The sequence below is a fragment of the Aptenodytes patagonicus genome, chromosome 1 (assembly GCF_965638725.1).
Source record: "Aptenodytes patagonicus chromosome 1, bAptPat1.pri.cur, whole genome shotgun sequence".
In the NCBI taxonomy this organism is placed as follows: Eukaryota; Metazoa; Chordata; class Aves; order Sphenisciformes; family Spheniscidae; genus Aptenodytes; species Aptenodytes patagonicus.
This window is the reverse complement of record NC_134949.1, coordinates 127,776,236-127,796,843: the sequence shown is the minus strand read 5'-3', so window position 1 is coordinate 127,796,843 and position 20,608 is coordinate 127,776,236. Positions and strand designations below refer to the sequence as shown.

The 20,608-nt window shown below is 45.7% G+C and overlaps 1 protein-coding gene across 7 annotated transcripts in view; it reads right to left on the bottom strand.

The window, feature by feature from the left end:
• AGPAT3 (1-acylglycerol-3-phosphate O-acyltransferase 3) overlaps positions 1 to 14,844 on the bottom strand; it is a 108,018-nt gene extending 93,174 nt beyond the window's left edge. For 4 of the 7 annotated variants that reach the window (XM_076354885.1, XM_076354877.1, XM_076354861.1 and 1 more), the window contains exon 1: positions 13,992 to 14,229. The gene's annotated coding sequence lies outside the window, so the exon portion shown is untranslated. Of the gene's footprint in view, positions 1 to 12,668; positions 12,690 to 13,537; positions 13,557 to 13,991; positions 14,230 to 14,814 lie in introns of those variants that run through there. The other 3 variants (XM_076354907.1, XM_076354870.1, XM_076354908.1) reach the window with 3 other exon arrangements.
• Between the last annotated feature and the right edge of the window lie 5,764 nt (positions 14,845 to 20,608).

Sequence of the window (20,608 nt, the reverse complement as noted above, 5' to 3'; positions counted from 1 at the left end):
ATGCCATACCAATGCTATTACAATAAGAATCACCCAGATTAATGAAGAATAAACTTCGATGAAACCAAGCAAAGCACAGTGATGATGGTACCAGAACTGACTTCAACATTAAACAATGCAACACCACATACCACCTCCATCTTTCCTGCCCTGGAAGATTATTACGACAGATGGAGCCCAAAGTCATGGACTAAATGAACTCAACCAACATTTTATAGGGATGGCCCATAGACTAAGGGAATGATATCTGTGTGTATATATATCAAAAGACAGGAAAAGGGGTGGTGATTAATGGGAATGTATTGGAAAGTGGGGGACCTGGGCATGACGTAGATGGTATAGAATAAGGGGTGGATACCTGTCCTGGTTTTGGCAGGGATAGAGTTAATTTCGTTCCTAGTAGCTGGTACAGTGCTGTGTTTTGGATTTAGGAGGAGAACAATGTTGATAACACACCGATGGTTTAGTTGTTGCTAAGTAGTGCTTACACTAGTCAAGGACTTTCCAGCTTCCCATGCTCTACTGACTGAGAAGGCTGGAGGTGCACAAGAAGCCGGGAGGGGGCACAGCCAGGACAGCTGACCCAAACTGGCCCCAGGGACATTCCATACCATGTGATGTCACGCTCAGTACATAAACTGGGGAAAGCTGGCCGGGGGGGCCGCTGCTCGGACATCGGTTGGCGGGTGGTGAGCAATTGCATTGTGCATCACTTGCTTTGTATATTCTTCTTACTATTATTTTATTTCAATTATTAAACTGTTTTTATCTCAACCCACGAGTTTTCTCACTTTTACTCTTCCAATTTTCTCCCCCATCCCACTGGGGGCAGGGAGAGTGAGCGAGCAGCTGTGTGGTGCTCAGTTGCCAGATGAGGTTAAACCACGATACTAGTACAACTACTTCATCTATCATGCAATGCAGCATTATACTTATCTGCTCATTACTGTAATTTGGCAATTGAATCAAATGCTTAAAAAAGAGCTCTGACAAAACCCACAATAAGTGGGATGAAACGAGGAAGATGAGGAGGAGGTGAACAAGAGAAAACTACACCAAGAGATCAAGATAAGTTGGAGATGCACAAATTCACCTGTCTGAGAAGATCCACCTTCTTCTAGAGAAGATCTGCCAGTGAAAGTTTCAAGCAAAAAACTCAGGGGGGAAAAAAAATCCCCACTTTGTGACCAAGTTGTATGTGCTTGGCACCGCTAGAACTTGTTAAACACGGTTGCTGTCGGACAGACACTCCCACAGAGCGGACTTGTATCAGTGCAGTGGGTTTTTAATTTGTCTAAAATTATTCTCAGGTATAGAAGCACATAGCTAATGAGGACTCACTGGCTAGCCAGAGCAAACATGTATTGCAAAGTGCAGGTACTGGCTTTCTGCTGCTTATACCCTCTCTCATAGGTGTAATTCCACCGGATTACACCAGATTTGTGAACTCCAAATATTACATTATCTGCAAAAGACAGAGTCTTCCAAGATACAGTGTCCATTTACCAAACAGTAACATCCAAAATGCTTCCAACGTACAGAATCCCATTTTAACGTTGTTCTGGAATTAAGGCAGAAACACAGCAGGGCTCCCCTCTCATAAGAGCATATGGCATTTTAAAAAGCAGTGCATTACAAATTCCCCCAACAGCTATTGAGTCATTCAATAGAGGCTCAATTTATCCTAGTTGTGTCTCTCCTACCTAGGCACACACTCCATAGTCAGCGACAGAAAGACTGAAGTTCCTTGTGGTCATAAGGAGGCAAGTTCTGTCTCATTTATATTAAAGATATACACACTTCTGATGAGTTTTTCAGACACAGTCGATGACAGCTCAGCGCTGCCGAGGTTAGGCACTGGCCATTGCTGGGAGAGAACTCAAAGAACAAGAAGTTCCTTGTGTGGAAGCATCCTAGATCGCCTGTGTTTTACCAACACGCAAAGACCATATGTCCTGCCAAACAATTTTAGGCATACCACGTATAAAATAAAGCATTTCAGGAAGCTGGATGGTATTTCTTTTCTGTTCATACAGAGTGACAGACCATCACAGTCCATAAATTTGCTGGTACTTCATCTCTAATACTTGCTAGCGAAGCGTTCGCCAGTACAGGGAGCCAGGACTTGACTCAGATTTTAATTCATTGCTTATCATTCTGCAAAACTACTTCAGCACCCACCAGCTTCGTGCAATGGCTGTAATACCAAAAAGGCAAGCAGTACACTGTTGTAGAGAGAACCTGCGCTTGCATTGAAATTCTGCGGGCACATACCAGCTAGCTTCTCAATGAGGTTTACCCAGCCTTTCAGCTTTTGTTTAGTGCCCTCCACGCACTGCTGGTAGTTACCGCTTCTGGCCAGAGCGACTCTAAGGTACTTTGGCTGGTCGTCAGGAATTAATTCTGTGTCACAGAAATTCACTGAGAGCTGAATGGCTGAAAAATAGCAAACCAGAGGAAAGGGGCACCACGGTCTTTGCAGTAGCTGGGTTCAGGCTCCAGTTTTGAGGCTGATCTGTAAGGTCAACCTCCTCAAGGCTTTGCTCCACCTTCTGCATGGAACAAACATGGACCGCAAGTGAATTGTTTTCACACACTTAAAGAGGAAGATATGAAGCAGCCACTAATTAAAAGGACCCCTTGTCAGAAAAGCTAAAAATACCAATACCCTTTCCCAGGGTCATTCAGTCTGATGCACAGATTGATCAGCATTGCCCTGTGCTGGAATTTGCAGCACGCAACACTCCTAGAGCAGAGCGGGCTTGGATCGTGAGTCTCTACCAAAATAAAATTGCAGTGTGTGCAGCTGAAGGGGATTTCAGGAGGTCACCTAACCCAGCTATCCCCAACCTTTGACAGTTAAGCTGCTTCATCACCTTTAACTTCTCTTCTTCATCATGAACACTAATTTCTTGCCCCCCAATCTCTTCCCACCCGTTTTTTGCAGGACAACATGAGGGATGAGCAGGGATGGCCAGAACTTATGTTCTTTGGCTCCTCCCTGCCCCTTGCCCACATCTTCTAAAGGTGAATTTCCCACCAGGGACCCAGCACTCTGGCTCCCAGTGCAGGAGCACCAAACCCCAACCCTTCCCACAGGCATCTGCCAGGATCTTTTCTTTTTGAGTTCTTCCCAGCAACAGAGATTTCACAACTCCCGTTTGGCAACGGAAAGCTTTTTCCACAGCTTTCCAGCTCTCCCTTCTGCATCTTAAATCCATAACTTCTTGTCCTCTCTACAGCAGGCACAGAGAGCAGTTCACTCCCTTCTCCTCTTGCAGCAGGCTTTCAGGTGTTCTCTACATAGAACAACCTTCACTCTGTAAACCTTCCTTTTGGTAATGTCTTCTAGACGTCCCTGTGAATTTTTTCACTCAATTTTTCTTATAGCTTTGTCCACAGGTAAAGGTGTTTCTTAAAAGGTGATGCTTTTGGTTGCATGCCATAGTCCAGCTCACACCGAGTAGAACCATTTTGCAGGAGTGTGTATGCATCCCCATCTAGTGTGCATGCATCCCCATCTAGTGTGCTTGCTTTTTTCTTTTGGGGTCAGAGAGAAGGGAAGGGGTTTGGGGTTGGTGTGTTTTGTTTTGTTTTGTTTTTTTTTTGCAACCACCTAAGACTGACTCACATTCAAGTTTGCAAACTGCTAAGTGGAAGCACTACATTTTTGGTTATTATGAAAACAGGTATTTGGTAGCAATACAGGCAAGCCTAGGGCTTTCTTTCCCCTTAGATGTTTTGCCAACCTAGCTATGTTAATGAATAGCATTAAAGAAGAGAATCCAGCGTAAGTACAGAGGCACAAATGAATGTAGGCAATGACATCACCAAAAATTGAGGCTGTTGTGGTTGATCTTGTTCAAAGAGAGGGATTAAGAGTACCAGCAAACAGAGTCCTGCCTTCCAGACTAAACTGTAATCCCACTAGAAAAGATGCTGACAACCTTTTTTCAGTGTTGATATTCCTGTTGCGCTGGGGAGGAGCAAGGAGCCCACTAGATAGGAGGTAAGCAGCCAGTTTTATCTGCCCCATGACAAAATGCTCCCACCCAGGAGTACTCCACTATTCCACTACTCCCCACGCTGGATCAGGCAGAAACCTGAACACACAAGAATATGGCTATTGCATCTTTAGGGACCCAGATCTCAGGAAAGTTAATGCCAATCAACAACAAAAGGTCAGGCCTGCTGGAGGAGCTGGGGGGGGGGGGGGAAGGAGGAGGGGGGCGGGGGGGGCAAAAAAAAAAAAAGGAAAGCTGTAAGTTGGCTATTTTAGGTCACCCAGTAAAACCAAAGCATCTGCGTAATGCTGCAAGGTTCATATTTAGAACTGAATTCATGAGGTTCAGAAAGGGAGCTTAAAAATGCCACAGTGCGCTTCAGACCATTCTTAAAGCTTTTTGGCCTGAAACCATCACTTTAAAAGCCAGCAACTTTTTCACCAAGCCCACCCCTCCCACACGCCTCCTTGTCAAGAGCAGTGATACAGTAGACACGTCTCTCCAAACAAATTAAATCTACTTTTTCTTGAAGGAGGAGGGTCAAGAGGATGAGGGCACCCTACTTTTAAAAAGGACATTAATAAATAATTATGCTAAACCATGTATCAGCACAAATTAAAGAGAAACAGTAAAATGCCTTCTTTCAACTTGCTTAAATATTCAATTAAAACAGCCATCTAGGCAAAGTTTTATTAAAATAAATCAACTAAGGAAATACTCGTTAAACCAATCTGAAACCCACATTCTATTTGGATGTTCCTTCACTGAAAAATAAGTCTTCACTCTGCCATTATAAACCCAATCATGTCCTCAATGGATGCGCCTTCCTTTGCAGCGGCAGCGGGTATGAAGGGCAACCAGTGCTAATTTCAAACGCAACACCAAGTGTGGTAAAGCTTCTGCCTGTTTCTGTCATACAAAAACACATCCTCTGCCTTTCTTAGGCCCAGCAAGCCAAGTTATCCATAGATAACCCTTCCCGGTAGTTCATAGCTTCCTTTGGGATCCATCAAGACAGCTTTTGAATTGGTGTCAGAAGAATTAGTGCAGATGGATGTAAAGTACTGCCTTTCCACCCGTAATGCTTTGAAAGAAAACCAAAGGTTCAACCTTCAAACCAGACCTACAATATGGATGCTTGACAAATGCTGAGATCACTGCATTTGTAGAAAAAGTTTAAGGTTTAGGACATTAAAAAATTGACAGAAAAAAACCCAATGCAAAAGAAGAAGAAAGAAAAATATTATACCACTTTCTTTTGCTGTAGAGAAAGGTACCGGCACATTACCTGAATGAGGTAAGGCTCATAGTGGGTTGCATACAGCAGGTCCTGTTATTTCAGTGATGATGAACACTATTTGGTTTTTACTATGAAATATAACCAAGATGATGCTGTGAATGCCAGTTCATCAGGTAAACAGCAAAACAAGGAAACTTTTTTTTTCCCCAGTAAAACTAATGATACCTTTGGATCCTGGAAAGCTACAAAGCCTGCTTTCCAAGCTACTACATGAAATTCCCTTTAATATCAACACTACTTCGGTCAGCTCTCTTTCTCCAGCATGATATTGCTACTGAAAAGCCAATATACTACTCCAGCAGTGTACTGGAGTATACCATAAAAAACCTATAGTACATAGACTAAAATGAAACTTTTCAGCCAGTAAAGCCTATTTCCTTATTGGTAAGTTGCTAGCAAAAGCTTACAAATTAAAAAAAGAAAAGTACCGTCAAGAGGGCTTTGGTATAGGCACAGCTGCACCCGGGAGAGCTTGCTAGCAGTATACGTCTAATAGCATACATACATGTTTAACGGACACATCTTCATTCTAACACTATATGCTCCAAAAACCTTTCCCATGAATTAAGTTATGGTCCTCAATTCACAGCCACGGCTACAGCTGCAACAAGCAAGCTGAAGCAATGCCATTTTTAACCGAAGTTTTCATTTCAAATGCAAGGCTGAATGCCCTTTCTAGGGCTGAGCAGGACCCAGGCAGCAAACAAGGACGTCTGTAGCAGGTCAGAGCCAAGGTCCACCCCATCTCATGACATGTCCCTGGCAGTAGCCAGCAAATGATGCTCAGGGAAGAACAGAGGACCAGGGCAAGCATACTGCAACACTGCTGCTGCCTAACCTCCCAGCTGCCTAACCTCCCAGTGTCTAGCGATTTGCAGCCAAGTCACTTCTCAAGCTAGAAGTAGTGCTGCTGCCTTCGGAGTTCAGCTTAAGACATGCTGCTGTAAGGTTGTTAGAAAATGAATGCAAACCCAGTCCCTTCAGAGCGGGCAGAGGGAGGGGGCTCGTTGAGTGTTTTCTGATGAGTATTTGGGCAGGAAAGCTTGAAAGGAATCCAGCAGCATTTGGCAGCGATAGGTCTCGTACCGTCACAGAGACTTTGGGGAAAAACGCAACTGGAGAGTTAAGCTAGCCAGTTCAGTTTCCTCCGTCAAAAACAATTCAACCTGAGACAACAAAAAGCAAACTGAATTACTCAAAGTACATAATATTTCAGATTAAGCCATCTCAATTCTTAAGAGAGATCATGTAAACACCCTTGCCGCAGTGCTAGCTATATATGAAACATATTTTCAAACAGTTGTCCTCTCTACAGATAAGAGCAATACCACACACAAATTCAACGTGAAAAACATTTACAAGTTTCAGAAGAGTTAGTTATGAGAAGAGACTGCTAAAGGGCATAGCACTGTCCCCCTGCCACGGGTTGACCAGGAGATAAAAAAACTCAAAACACAAAATACCAAGAACCACCTCAACCCCATGATCCCAGTGATGAGGATATTGCACTGGAAACATGGGGGAGGGGGGAGGAAATCAGTAAGGATCTGGAATCTGGCCCAAATTCCCACTGCTGCTTATAATTTTAGCCAAAGGTACTTTACAGGCAAAATGAATTTAAAAAAAAAAAATCCTTGAAGTAGAGACGAGAGCCTCATGCTCCCTAGGAAGAGAGGGACTCCAACCCTCTGTACCGTGAGGTACCCCAGGAAGCTATCTGAGGAACCAGAGGCATCACCCTCTGCCATGACCACCAGAAGGAAAAACAACACTGCTCAGTGGGCCTGGGTGATTTGGGTCACAGCATCTTTACTGACCTCAAGAAATTAAAAACTTACTTTCCCTTTGGTTTCAGCCCTCTCACAACTCAAACTTAAAGCAGAGGCTGGCTATATGGTTACTAACCCAAGGGCCACAGGCACCAGACGGATGCGAGAGGAGAAGTTCAGCTCGGACACGCTGGTAGGGAGCCTGAGACTGCAGGAAAGCATTTGCAGCAAGGGAGCCCACAGAAAAGTACACACTGTGCAGCATAACACTGGATCAATCAATCACAACTGCAACTGGGAGATTGAACGCTTGCATTAGGCATTAAAGATGCATGCGTCAACTGTATAGCCGCGCATCTCTGCTCAGCTGGGAGGAGGAACAACGTTCACACTGAAACCTGATGGAAGGCTACCAGTCAGGGTAATGGGTTTAAAAACCTACCTTTATCAAATAAGCTGATTATAGCTGTGTTATTTAACGGCGTGTCAGCTGTTATCAAAATTTGGGTCCATAAGCAGTCTAGTCTATATCACTACCAGGAACCTGAAAGCTGACCCAGCGGGAGAGGGCTGAAAACTGATAACATTAAACCATCACATGAATTATGTTAAGAGGAGAGACAGGCTGTTTTTGAACCAGCACATAATGCACACATTTCCACCATCCTGTTCCCCTGAAAAGACCAAATCTGCATTTGAAGTACCGACAACTTTGAATCTCCAGGGAAAAAGAGCGTTCTTTGTACAGAGTCAAGCTTAGGCAAATCTTGCAACAGTAATTACAGACACTGCCTCCCCAAGCCATCTGCTGTGGCATTTATAACTCCTGGAAGGGCAGCAGGCAGAGCTGGTGGAGAAGAGACACACATATCTCAGCAACCAAAGCCAGGCTGCGCAGAAAAGCTGCGATGCTGGTCTGACCCAAACAGGAACTTACATCCCGGTTATCCAGACCTCCTTCAGCTTGCAGATACTGCCACTGTTCATGTAGTGGAGGAAACAGCTGGGTCTGCAGCCTTTTCTGATCAAAGGGAGTTAGGAGCCCAACCTCAAGGCAACTCGTAACCCTGAGCAAGCCCAGCCTGGCAAAAGCCCAGTGGGAAAAGTCCGACCAGGACCTCATCCCACAAATGAGCAAACTTGTGCTCTGAAGTCAGTCTGAGCAACCCAACTTTCACACGTGGACAAACTTTACAGACACCAGCACAGCCAACAGCTCTGCACACCTCTCCTCCAAGAAGTGATGCCAGTAACACGGGCAGAATAATTTAGAACAAGCTAAATTCAGCCTTTATGAGGATGCATAGGGTCCAGCCTGATGTATGCACCTGCATGCCGATGACCACTGCTTCTGCAAAATGTTTTCATCGGCACAGCTACAGCTAGAAGAGGCAGAAAGACACTCTCACCCACCCCTCGCTCACACAACCACAAGTTTTAGCGGTGGGCGAAGCCACAGGCACTTTGAAAATCCCACTTTTGCAGTACAGCTGGAGACAATGTCGATTAATTGTTTTGCCATCCATAAAAAATTACTACAATACTCACTTCATAGGGTTGTCACAAGGATTATTTAACATCTCTGAAGAGCTTTGAAGAAGAAAGAGTGGCTATTGTTCTAAGTACCATAGAATTTGGAAAGATCTCACATGAATTTTGCACGACTGTGCATGTGTGACAGTTGCAGCACCAATATATTATTTTTCTCACAAAAAAGCCTCACAGAAGCTCATTTACTCTGGGCAACACTTTAGTCAGAAATGTATTTTGGTTTGCTCGTTAATATATTCTAAATAGATATCAACCTTGACTATTTAATTAATAGATTCAGGTGCTGTTTCTAGTCTTTCTTAATTAAGGGAAACATTGCATTTTTGACAAAGAACTCAGTTTAGGCTGTCAGGGCTCCTAACAAACACACTATAATTACCTAAGTAATGCTAACGCACAAGAACAACAACAGGGGGAAAAAAAAAGGCAACTAAAAATTTCACTGAAATCCCATTTCCTTTACAGCCAATGAGAAAGTCTGTCTGCATGGAGAAGTGGTGCTACACACTGAAAGGCCAATGTCGTACCACTTACGCCTGACCATTAAAGAGCTCTTAACACTGATGCAGAAACATTGTAAAGGGTTTAAATAGGTTTTTTTCAATGAATACACAAATACGGAGGAGATACTGGATTCTAAATGTTCTGCCATACACTCGGATCCACCTCTTCCGTAAGGAAAATTCCTTCTATAAGGAATCTATATGCCCCTTCATTCTCATAAAACACAGGGAGCTCGACACCTACTTCAAGGACAAGCTTTTTTTTTTTTTTTGAGCACTCTCAAACTACAGCGGTAATCACAATTAGGCAACAAGGTTGTACCCAGGGTAGAGACTGATCTGGCTTAGAGAACTACCATTTCCACTACACAAAGCTTCAAAGGATCTTTAAACTCTTTGGGGCATAGACCACATCTTTTGTTTGGAAAGCGAACACCACGTTATTGATACTACTGCAAGATAAACAACAGTAGTAGGACTAGTCAGTACACCGGCTTTCATTCCCTGTCCAAGATGCGACAGAAAGCTTCTTCTCTTCTTTATTTCATCCTAGCTCTCCACCAAGGAACTGGCACCTACGGGTGCACAAAGAAATGCAGCATTGCAGTAGCAAGCCTTACAGAGCTGAAGTCCCAAGTTCCCCGATTCCCAGGGGAATCGGCAGCCCAAAATTACATGCCTGCCCTCCCTAGAAAATGCATTGAGGAAGTTGCATGCCTGAGAACAGCAGAGAGAGGAGAATAAAAAATAAAATTAGAAAAAAAAAAAAAAGACAAAAAAGCGACATGAGCAGCTGGGCTGATTTACCAATAGCACACAGCAAGGAGACATACCATCAGTCCCAGCTTTCCCCAGGTTTATGTCTGGTAGAGATCAACAACTTTAGGTGAAAGTTCAGGGTGCCAAGACTATACTGACCCCCTCATAAAACACAGGCATGAAACAGAAAGGCAAGACTGATCGGCTCCTTTGCCCATCAGTTTGATGGGCAGCATCCTTTCGTAGTTTGAGCTGTACATCGTTTCAACACAGCTTTCCTTGCCTTTTCCCTGGAAGGTATCATGACCTTCACCCACCACGTCCTTGGTAACGCATCAGGGTACCCTGGCACAGCCGGCCACTGCCCTCTCCTACTAAAACAGTCTGGGTTTTGCATCACTTTACAGACAGAAAAAGAGTCCCTGTGGCTCTCGGTTCCCTTTTACAACACCGAATACTCATTTGGACAAAGATAAGAACCCAAGCCTCCTGCTTCCCAAGACGAACGTCCTGTCTACTAAACCACACAGTTATGCTAACCCGTGCAAGGTTATACAGCTACAGATGAAGACGCAGCAGAAGGTGCTGCTGTTGTGAAGGACCGGATCCAAAGGCAGTGCTCATAGATTCGTCTTTACAAAAGAGACAAGCATTTCTTTCATTTTTGCTATGACTTGTGTGTAACAGCTCTAGGTGCCCAGCCTCTCATCACTGTCATGTCCTGCACACTCCTAAACGCATCCAGACTCAGAGGCACAAGGAAATTTTACAGCTAAATCATAGGTATCCACTGATTTTAGGAGCATCAAAAAAATATGTCAGCAAGGGTTTGTTTCCTTTTTAGCCATTTGAAATTTGGACTTCTGCAATTAATAAACCAAAACAGGAAGCAGAGATTATTGGTTTGGTACACCAAGAAATTAAACACTTCCTAGATTATCCTGATTTTACCTGTAGGTGCCTGTGTCCTAGCAATAATCAGCCCCCAACTTAGGTGCTGACTCAGTCCTGGCATTCTGACATGATCATGTATCAGATGGCAAATTGATTTTAATGTAACACTTCTAAGAGTATCTTCATCAAGCATGTGGCAGAGGCCTTGAGATTAGTGTTTCTTTTTCTCATTTTATGCTGGTTAATATCATAGGTAAAGAAGAAATTTGGATACCACCTTCTAATGCCTCTCCATTCCCTTTCTGTGAGTTTTACTTAAAAAGATTGTATCGATTACTTATTAAGAGCTACCCACAAGCAAAAGTTCCTTGGTATCAGCCTGAAGCGCAAGTGTAGACAGAGAATCCTTATTACTAGGGGCTCAGCACCAGAAGGTGGTGGAACAGTCTGATACACAATGAAATTTTGGGTTCCCTTTGCTTTTTGTCATTTCTTTTGTTCTTTATCTCATAATACTCAAGGTACCGATTGCCTAGTCACCTGTTCTCTGTTCAGGCACTGCCTATAAACAGACTAATACGCATGCACCAACACTCGGTATTAACACTAAAAAAACCCACTGAAAGAGCAGAACATTTTTAGTCATTACATATGATAATGACATTTCTTTGTCAGTATCTTGGCTATTCCTATCAGGAATTATGTTCTCATAAGCCAAAGGAGCAAGATTGAATGCAACCTTTCTTGGGTTTGAATTTGAATTTGTATTTGAATAAAGCGTAGAAGCAGCCTACCATAATTTATGGCTATCATAAATTTAGTATAGGTGAACTCATTACAGTTAACAGCAATACTTTATTCACACCGGTTCCCCACAAAATGTAAGCCTCAAATCCAATTATTCCGTAATAGTTTTGTAAGTAAACAAAACACCATTTAGGATTTGAAAACAATGCATCTTTCTGCAAACAGAGGCAGAAAGAAAAAAAAAAGTGAAGCTAGCGCAGAACTATGCAATAGTTTCATTCGGTAAGAAGATTAACACAGGGCAGAAAGCTTTGGCTCTGGCTTGGAAAAGAACATACACTTTGTCCTAGTAGAGTTTCCTGTAATTGCAAGTGGAATTTTGTCCTGTTTGTTAATGCATCTCTTCAGAGATAAAAGAAATCACACTGGGAAGAGAAAATAGCATCCTTAGTTCTCTCCAACATTACCTCAGCTAAAGCCCACTCTGATTTCAGCCCTTGTCAGGTAGAACTCGCGCACCCTCGACTGAGCTACCTGCAATGTACTGTTAAACTGCAGTACAAAGTTTTGATAAGTGGTCCTGCCATTTTAATCGTGCTCAGCAGAGACAATCTGGTCAGGTGTTTTTCCTGTGCTTGTTGAATTCAAGCTATATTTGGAGACCAACTGTTCTCTATCCTGCTTTCTCCAATTAAATGTGTGTATAGGGTTAGAGAGGCTAAGGTGGGAATGAAAAGAGAAAGGGATAATGAGACTTTTCTTAGAGTACATAAGATTGCCCTTAAAAAAAGGTTGAAAAAAGGTATTGAATGTAATTCATATAATTTTAATCGCAGAGGTTCAGTAACAATAGACATGAAGGGGAAGAAGACTAGAGTACACAGAAGGGGACCAAAAGCCAAGGCTCCTGCGAAAGTTACAGGAAAGATGAGAACATTTATGTTTAAAATCCTCAGGGCACGAGGAGCTCTGTAACAGCCCAATGCTCACCGCAGCAAAGCATGTTCACTGCAGGTTACAACAACAACTCTGTTTAACTTCGTCATCTCGTACACAGCTGCAGTCTTGAAAGAATATGAATGGAAACTGTACAGGTTTTACTGCCTGTAGAATCAAGCTTGGGAAAAAAAAATACACATACCTATCCGTGATTATGTTGAACTTCACCCAAACGACCTGTAGTTCAAGCAAAGAGCCTCAAGTGAAGAGCGTCACCGCGAAAGAAACACTGCCAAGACAAGTGGAGAGCTTACCGCTTTACTCTCAAACATGCTTGTACGTATCAGCAATTCACTGATGGCAAACATGCAGTCTTGGACTCTAGCCTATTCCCCTTAGAGTGGGAGAGGGGGAAAGGCCATGAAGTTTATTTTGGACTTGAAATTAATGAGTTTGATAACATGATGAGCTAATGAGATTATTATTGCTTTGAAGAAGGAGCAGCAAGATTACTGCAAACTGCCACTTTCCTTTCTCATTCCACACCTGCTCTCTGCCTAATCAAGGAGGGGAGATGAAGATTCAAGGAGGAAAAAATATTGGAGGGGAAGAATATACAAACGAGGCATCAAATAGGTAACACTCAGTCTCAACACAAAGTTCCCTTAGAATACAGAGTATTAAAAGCTATAAGGGGATCATCAATGTGCTTATTGATTCAGATGCCTACACATTAGGTTAGCAGCTTATTAAATCCATCAGCATCATCCAAACAGAATCCAGGCACAACAGCATCCTATTTGGTTGCCGCTCTCAGATCAATAGGGTTTGCTCTTCTCCATTTTGCACTCGCAAGCCATGCACCCAGGTACAGCCTGGCTCTTTCGGAAACGGGCTTTTCTTCTATTTTTTTTTTGTTTGTTTGTTTTAAACCGCTCTCCCACTTTTCGACCATCCTTCCTCCCTCCCTCCCCACAGACTCGGTGGAGAGCCCAGCTGCCATCCTCCCAGCAGCGAGCCGCCAGCCTGCACCTCCTCACCCCGCACCCCCCGGGAGGGCGTCCATCTCACCCGGGAGGGGAGGATGCATTTCAGCCGGGGCCCGGCCGCGCCGGCGGGACCATTGTGCCCTTCCCCGCGCCGCCGCCGCCATCCCGCCGGGTACCCCCCGCCGCCGGGCCGGGCCCGGCCCCGCCGCTCCCCCCCCGCCCGCCGGCGCACAAAGAGCTGCGCCTGCCGGCGGCACCGGCACCGCGGCCGCCGGACCGAGCCGGGCCCGGCCCGGCTCCTCCTGTCGCCGCCGCAGCGGGGGGCGGCGCGCTGGGGCCTTTCAAGAGGGGCGCCCGGCGGAGCCGCCGCCGCCCGCCCCGGCAGCGTGCGGGAGCGCCGAGGCGGGAGGCGCTGGGGGCCGGCACGGCACGGCACGGCACGGCGCGGCACGGCGCGGCGCGGCGCGGGCAGGGTCCGCCGCCCGCCTTCCCCCCGCAGCCCGGCATCCGCGCCTCGCCGGCGGAGCGGCACCAACCTGCAGTCCCCGCCGCCGCCTCCTCGGGAAGAGCCGGAGCTGCCTCTGCCCGCCTCAGCCTCCAGCCCCGGGGCGGGCGGCCTTGCCCGCCTCCGCCTGCTGCTGTCCGCGGTGCCCCCCCAGCGGCGGCGGCGGGCTGGCTCGGTGCCGCTGCCCTCGGGAGGCGGGGAAGGGGCGAGCGGGGCGGGCGGCTGCGGGAGCCTCGCTCATTGAGTGCGGCAGCCCCAGCTGTCGCCGCCGCTGCTCCCCGCAGCCGCTACTTCCTGTGCAGCGATGGTTCAGTTCCTCCCGGGCCGCTGGGGGCAGGACAGCCGGCCGGCGGGGGGCGGTGGAGGAGGAGATGGGGAAGGTCGGGTCAGATAGCGGGGGCGGCAGCGGCCGCCGCTCCTCACGCCCGGCCCCGCCCCGCGCCGGCCAGCGCGGCGGGACCCCCGCCGACCGCTCTCACCGCACCGCACCGCACCGCAGCGCACCGCGGCGCGACGCGATGCGGCGGAGCCGCCCGCCCCGCGCCCGGCCGCCACCTGCGCACCGCACTGCGGGGTGGCCGCCAGGGGGCGCCGCCGCCCCCGCCCAAGGCGCCCCTCGCCGCGGCCCCGCTCCTCCGGCGGCCGTTGGCGGCGGGCGGGGTAGCCGGTGTGCCCCGCCGGCGGGTGTGGGGCGGTCGCCCGGCCCGGGGAGGGGAGTGCGGCGCCCTCGCGTCCCCACCGCTCGGCCGGGGCCGAAACGCCGCTCCCCCCCCCTCAGGGAGCGGCGGCGGCGGCGCCTGCCCCGGCCCCTCCATGAGGAGGGAGGGCCGTCTCGCTCGGGCACGGCCGCTCACCGGAGCCATGGCTCGCTTTCCCGCTGGCTGCCCTCAGGTACGGCGGTCTGTGTCCTCTCGCCTACCCGGCAGCGCGTCCCACGACCGCCGCGGCAGGGAGGTGCGGGGGCCTCCCCTGTCCGCGGGCCTGGCCCCGCCGCCCCTCGGGACTGGGAGCGGGCGGGCGGCCGCCGGGGGAGGTGTAAGTGAAGTTCTCGGGTACGTACACAGGGTCGGGGGATCTGTGTGGAAGAAACGCGAAGATGGCACCGTGAGGAATCAATAACGGAAATTCTCAGTAACGCAGGAAACTGCTACGTAACGCTATTTAATAAAGATACAATCCCGGGTCCGAATGAAGAAAAAAGCGGTAAAGCGGGGGCTCTCGGCTGTAGGGGCGATGCTCCACATGCAGTAAATCGGATGCCCTGCCAAGGACTGGACTTGATGGAAGCTCTTCATGAAAGGAGCAGGATCTCACCTAGGTTATTTGATTTCGAACAAATGTAACGCCCTAGACTGCCAATATCTTTGTGTTCCTACATGCACCATAAAGAAGCAGGTCAGAACGTACTGAAGGGAGTACAAGTTTGGTCCGTTTTTCAGAATGAGTCTTGAAAGATAACGTTTTTGTTTGGAATCTTAGCCATTCTCCTCAGGGTGTGATAGGACTGCGTGCGGGGGCTGCAGCAGCTGCGTTTGTCTTGGCCAGAGAAATTCACCTTGATGAGGCTTTCATGGGCGATGATGAGTAGGGGTAGGGAGATCTTCCTCTCCTTTCTTGGGTGCAGTATGAGGAAGTGTCAAAGCTTGGAAGTTACAAATCTTTTACATAAAATCTTTAAAATGGGAAGAATATTTTCAAATACCAGTATCTAGTGTTAGCCTTCAAGCACCTTACTGATGCCGCTAAATAATTGGTTTTACTTTTCAAGATGAGAGCTTGCAACTCTCAAAGCTTTTTGTTCAAGATTGCATATGTTCATTACCTCTGAAAGTCAGTTCCTTTTATTTGGTTCCAGAATACGGGTTTTGAGGAGACTAGTGTTAGGCAGTGACATGGAAAGACAGCGCTCATAGTGCTCTCAGGATCATCACAGTAAAGCAAATACTACCCTCAGCAGTTATGAGAGACCCGTAAAAAACAGTGGTTTTAACAGTTATTTAGGTTCCAAATGTTTCCCTCTTTCGCCTGCAGTGTGTGACATTCAGACCGTGATATCTTGACCTACTTTAGAAAAGTACACACAAGTAATATCTAAATATTTCTGTTCTGTGTTTACTTGAAGTGCCATTAAATCCCTTAATGTGCTTTTACTATCATTGCAGAACTCGCTACTGGTTTCCAGTTGTACGTGAGTTCTAGTACGAGGCAGAGATTCTGCCCTTAGGTCAGGTGCGTATGCTGCTTTTTTTCTCCCTCTGTCTTCTCCAGCACAGCCTCTTACTGGCAGCTCTGATCAGCCTTACCTAATGCTGCTCAGCCCATGCCGGCTTGGCCAATCACAAAATCTTTGGCTGGTTTCCTATGCTGGTGTAGCTTTATAGTAGGCTGCCGTAAATTACAGCAGCCTCTGTGGCTTCCTGGAGAACATCGCAGGTGATTTCAGTCTCTCACATAGCTCAGAACTGAGACAGGACAAAGGCAATTTAGCTTTCCTCTAAGGGTCCTGGTGCCGAGCCTCCTGTTTGTCTTCATTTCCCACGCTGGTAGTACACAGGTATTTGCAGCTTATTTTTCTGCAACTTCTGGGTTTGTACAAGGATGCACATAGAGTACAGCTTCCATTTTTTCTCTGTGTGAGCTTTTAGTATACCTCACAAGTCTGTTTCCAAATAAGAAATAGCTCATTCAAGGAAATGATCTATAGAAGTAGCTTATGATGTTTTGATTGCAGAAACGGAGGATGACATAATTTCTTCATTCAGAAGGCTTTTCAGATTGTATCACTAACAGGAAGACAGTTAAGCTTGCCTGACCCATTTCTGGTCTGTCTGAATTTTAACTACAGCAAAGTATAAATTCCCTATTTTTTTAATATACTGGCAGTCCTACTGCGCAGTGCTTACGAGCTTATAGTGTCCACTGAGAGTGTTGTGCATGTAACAATCAAATGATCAAAACTAAAATCTGAAAGGATGGTGCATTCATGGGGTATTTTAGCATGAGACAGATACGGAAGAAAAAGAGAAAGAAAAGAAAGTACATTTAAAGTTTGGGAATAAAAATGGTGAATACAGAAACAGCGTGAAAAAAAATCCCAAAAGGTAGCACCTATAAAGTTTGCCAAGAAATTCATTTCCACCTTCCTGCTCAGCTGTGTTCTGACATCTCACTGGCAAACAGCATCTTCTCTTTCTCAGCTGGTAAGAGAGCTCTGTAAAGTGCTGACCAGTACCTCTGGAGTGAAACTGAGAGCAACCATCCTGATACTCATCCATTATCATCCCCAGGCTTAAAATGAGCTGTTCCACAGACGCAATGTTTGTTACGTGTACAAAGCAGGATTTCAGATAGGGCACTACTAGCCTTTTCTATTGAGCAAAAAACACCGAACATATCAAAGTGGTTGAAATCTCCTCAAGGGCATCAGGAAAGCAGCTATTTCAGATCACCCCAACAGGTCTGCAGGGTCTGCTGGAAAGAAAGTCTCATACATTGGTCTTCACTTGTCGATTTTTCTGAGAATGTGAATGTAATTAGGAGAAGCAGGTTTTCTCTCCACCTGAAGAGACCTTCTTTTCAACATTAATGGGGGTTCAGTTCTCCTAGGTTTTGAAATGTATCCCCTTTGTAGCCATCGCACCTGCTATAGCCCTCCCCCCACCAGCCCCCCCACCCCCCCCCCCAGTCTCATTCTGGTTTCTCAAACTGTCAGTTAGAAATCACTGGAGGACGTTTCCGTGATAGTTTTCAATACTGAGCCATGTCTGAGTCATGCTCAACACCTCGGTCCAAAGGCGGCTCCTCATTACTTCTGGTCAACTGCAGTGAAGCCCTGACTAACTTCTGGAGTGAGCAGAAGCCAGGCAACCGTTTGCAGTTTTGTGCAGCGGGTACTGCACGAGCCGCGGTACGTCAGCTGCTGAAAGGTCAAGGAGACTTGAAGCTGATGCTGAATCGGGTCTCATCTGTACTTGAAAATCTGGGGGCACTCCGGCAAGTGCAGATACACGGCATTGGGCACATACATAAGTGAAAGCATGACCTAGCAACAACACTTGTTATTTTCTAGTGCTGACACATCCTATCCTAAATATAAGCTCAAATTCCTAATTAATTTGAGGTCTTAGAAAAACCCCATGCAGACACAATGCATTAATGTGCATGTGATACAAAAGATACAGAAAGCCAGAATTCATCTCCCAAAGAGGTTAATACTTTAAATCCAACCTAACTGAATATCCTCTTAGCTTACCAAATGTTCAACATTTCCTTTATAATCACTTCTACAGTATTCTCGGCTTTGTTGTGTCCTCAGTAGTGGTGTGCTGTTGATTTTGACAGATGAACAGAAACCTGTACGATGAATAGAGCTTTCTAACAATTACTTGAAAATGAATTACTGTTAGAGCTGAAATTTCTCAACTCATAAAACAGGTTTTTTTCCTTTGGGAAAGTATAGTCAGCTTTCATTTGGTCACTTCTGAGTTATACGAGCATTAAAGAAAGTCTTATCACCATAATTATGAATACTTCCAGTATGTTAGAAGAAATATGACTAGAAATAAAGAAGCCACAAGCTAAAAATACATATGTAGCAAGCATTTCAGAAGGGACTGCTGATTTGGAGTGCCTAACTGTGCATACTTTAAGGGGCCAGCTTTTCAAAAGCTGTTGAGTTTGTATAAACAGTTCCCTTCCAGATGTCTCCATTACAGCTTGGTTTTTTTTCCTCTCTTCACTCAGTTCTAGTGTTGGTCTCCATTAGCAATGAACTGAGAAAGTCCGATAGACAGGGTTGCTTATGAGACTGGGACACAGGAATTCCTGTTTTAGGAATGCCAGATCATTTTAGCCAGAGGTGGCATCCCTAGATTTTCATCTCTGTGTGCATAGTTGAAAAAACTTCAGGCAGCTAAGCAAAATTTAAGCAGAAAACTTAAGCACCAGAGTGAGGTGGAAGGCGGCTTAAATTCCCTTCGTGCACTTTAGACGCCTAAGTGCTTAACTGCCGTTGTGGTGGGAGATGGACTTTAAATCATATTGAATCCAAGTGTAATTTAATTTGGATTTTCCTGATGCTTTGTACATTTTTTGAATAAAAACTTAATGAAACTGCATGCTGCCAACAACAGATAAGTATGTGCATACGCTTTATGCGTATGTACCTTTCAAAAGGGTTATGAAGTTTAAATAAATAAATAAAAAGAAACGCAACATTATACTATTTTATTGGGCAGAATAAAGGAAGATCAGATTTGTATCTTTTCCACTGGAAAATTAATTCTACTTCTTTACAGAAGAGTCTTCCAATACAAAAATCACATGATGCTGGGAAATAGGTCATGCTGCTAAGCAAAGAACAAAACCTCTCGCAATACAAACACACAATACACATTTTGCTGTAACTACAGATCCCTATACTTTCTCTTGAAATTGCATTCGTTATCTTTGGATGCCCTGAGGTGAATTTTAGTTCTGTTCTTCTCACAAGGCACTCAGAGCTGAACCAAACGCTCTTGACTTACATTGAAATTGCACTTTTTTTCCCTGTGATCTAAGGGCTGTGTCTTGTGCATCTTCTTAAGGAAAAAATACACATTAATGTTAGTGGGAGTTTTTCTGTACACGGAAAGCAGGATCACAGTCATGTACATAATTAGATCTGACGAAAAGTTGGATAAATGCTACTTTGATTTAACCCCTCCCTTAACAGTATATTTTCAACCTCAAAAGCCGGAGCAAGGCTTGGTCTCCTAGCAAGGCCTGTTTCCCACTGACAACACAGGGAGCCCAGCTCAGTGTAAACATCTGTACTGTAGATGTTGAGTGTTAGGTGAAATGAACCCAGCACATGCTGTGTTGCGTGGCTGCAGACGTGGGCATCTGGAAGGGACCCTGGAGATCACTTAGCCCAATGCTCTGTTATCTGATCCAAGGGCTACATAACCACCTACATAACCACCTCAGATAAAATTAGGGATCTTTTCTGGTAATGCACCCACACTGGTTTTCATTTACAAAGAGAAAGCCTTAGGTTCAGCTTTAGGTATCTCTTTACTAGGTTTCCTTTCACAAACTTGCTTATTTTCTTGCTTGCGTGCATGGAAAGATGCGTGTATGTTTGGTACTGAGTTTTGGTGGCCTGCTCCATCAACCACCTTCTGACAGCTTATGAATCATGCATGGCTCCCAGATCAAGTGTGAAAAAGACTGGTCCAGTTGATCTATAGAACACATCTGTACAAAGAAGTAGGATGGGGTAATGAAAACCCCACTTAACGCATAGGATCAAGGAGACAGAGCTGAGTTTACTGGGGATTCTTAACTCTGAATTTTCTGATAATTTCCGTAGGAAACGGATTTGACACTATTTGAGTCTTTAAAGCAATTTTGGAAGCTTAGTCAACTGATTTTCCTTTGCATTGCCAGAATGGTGGATGGGGGCCAAAATGTGAATGCAAATGAGATTCCTCAGCTTCAGGACTGCATTAGCAGAGCTTCTCTGTCAACCGCAGTACCTTGCTTTCTAGCTGTGACGGCACTCGCATACCGTTCAGTTTTGTTACGTTTTTAATGGCGGTCAGCACCGTAGGCAGTGCCTCCATACTTAGAGCTGAATGTTGACAAACCAACGTACCTATTTCATGC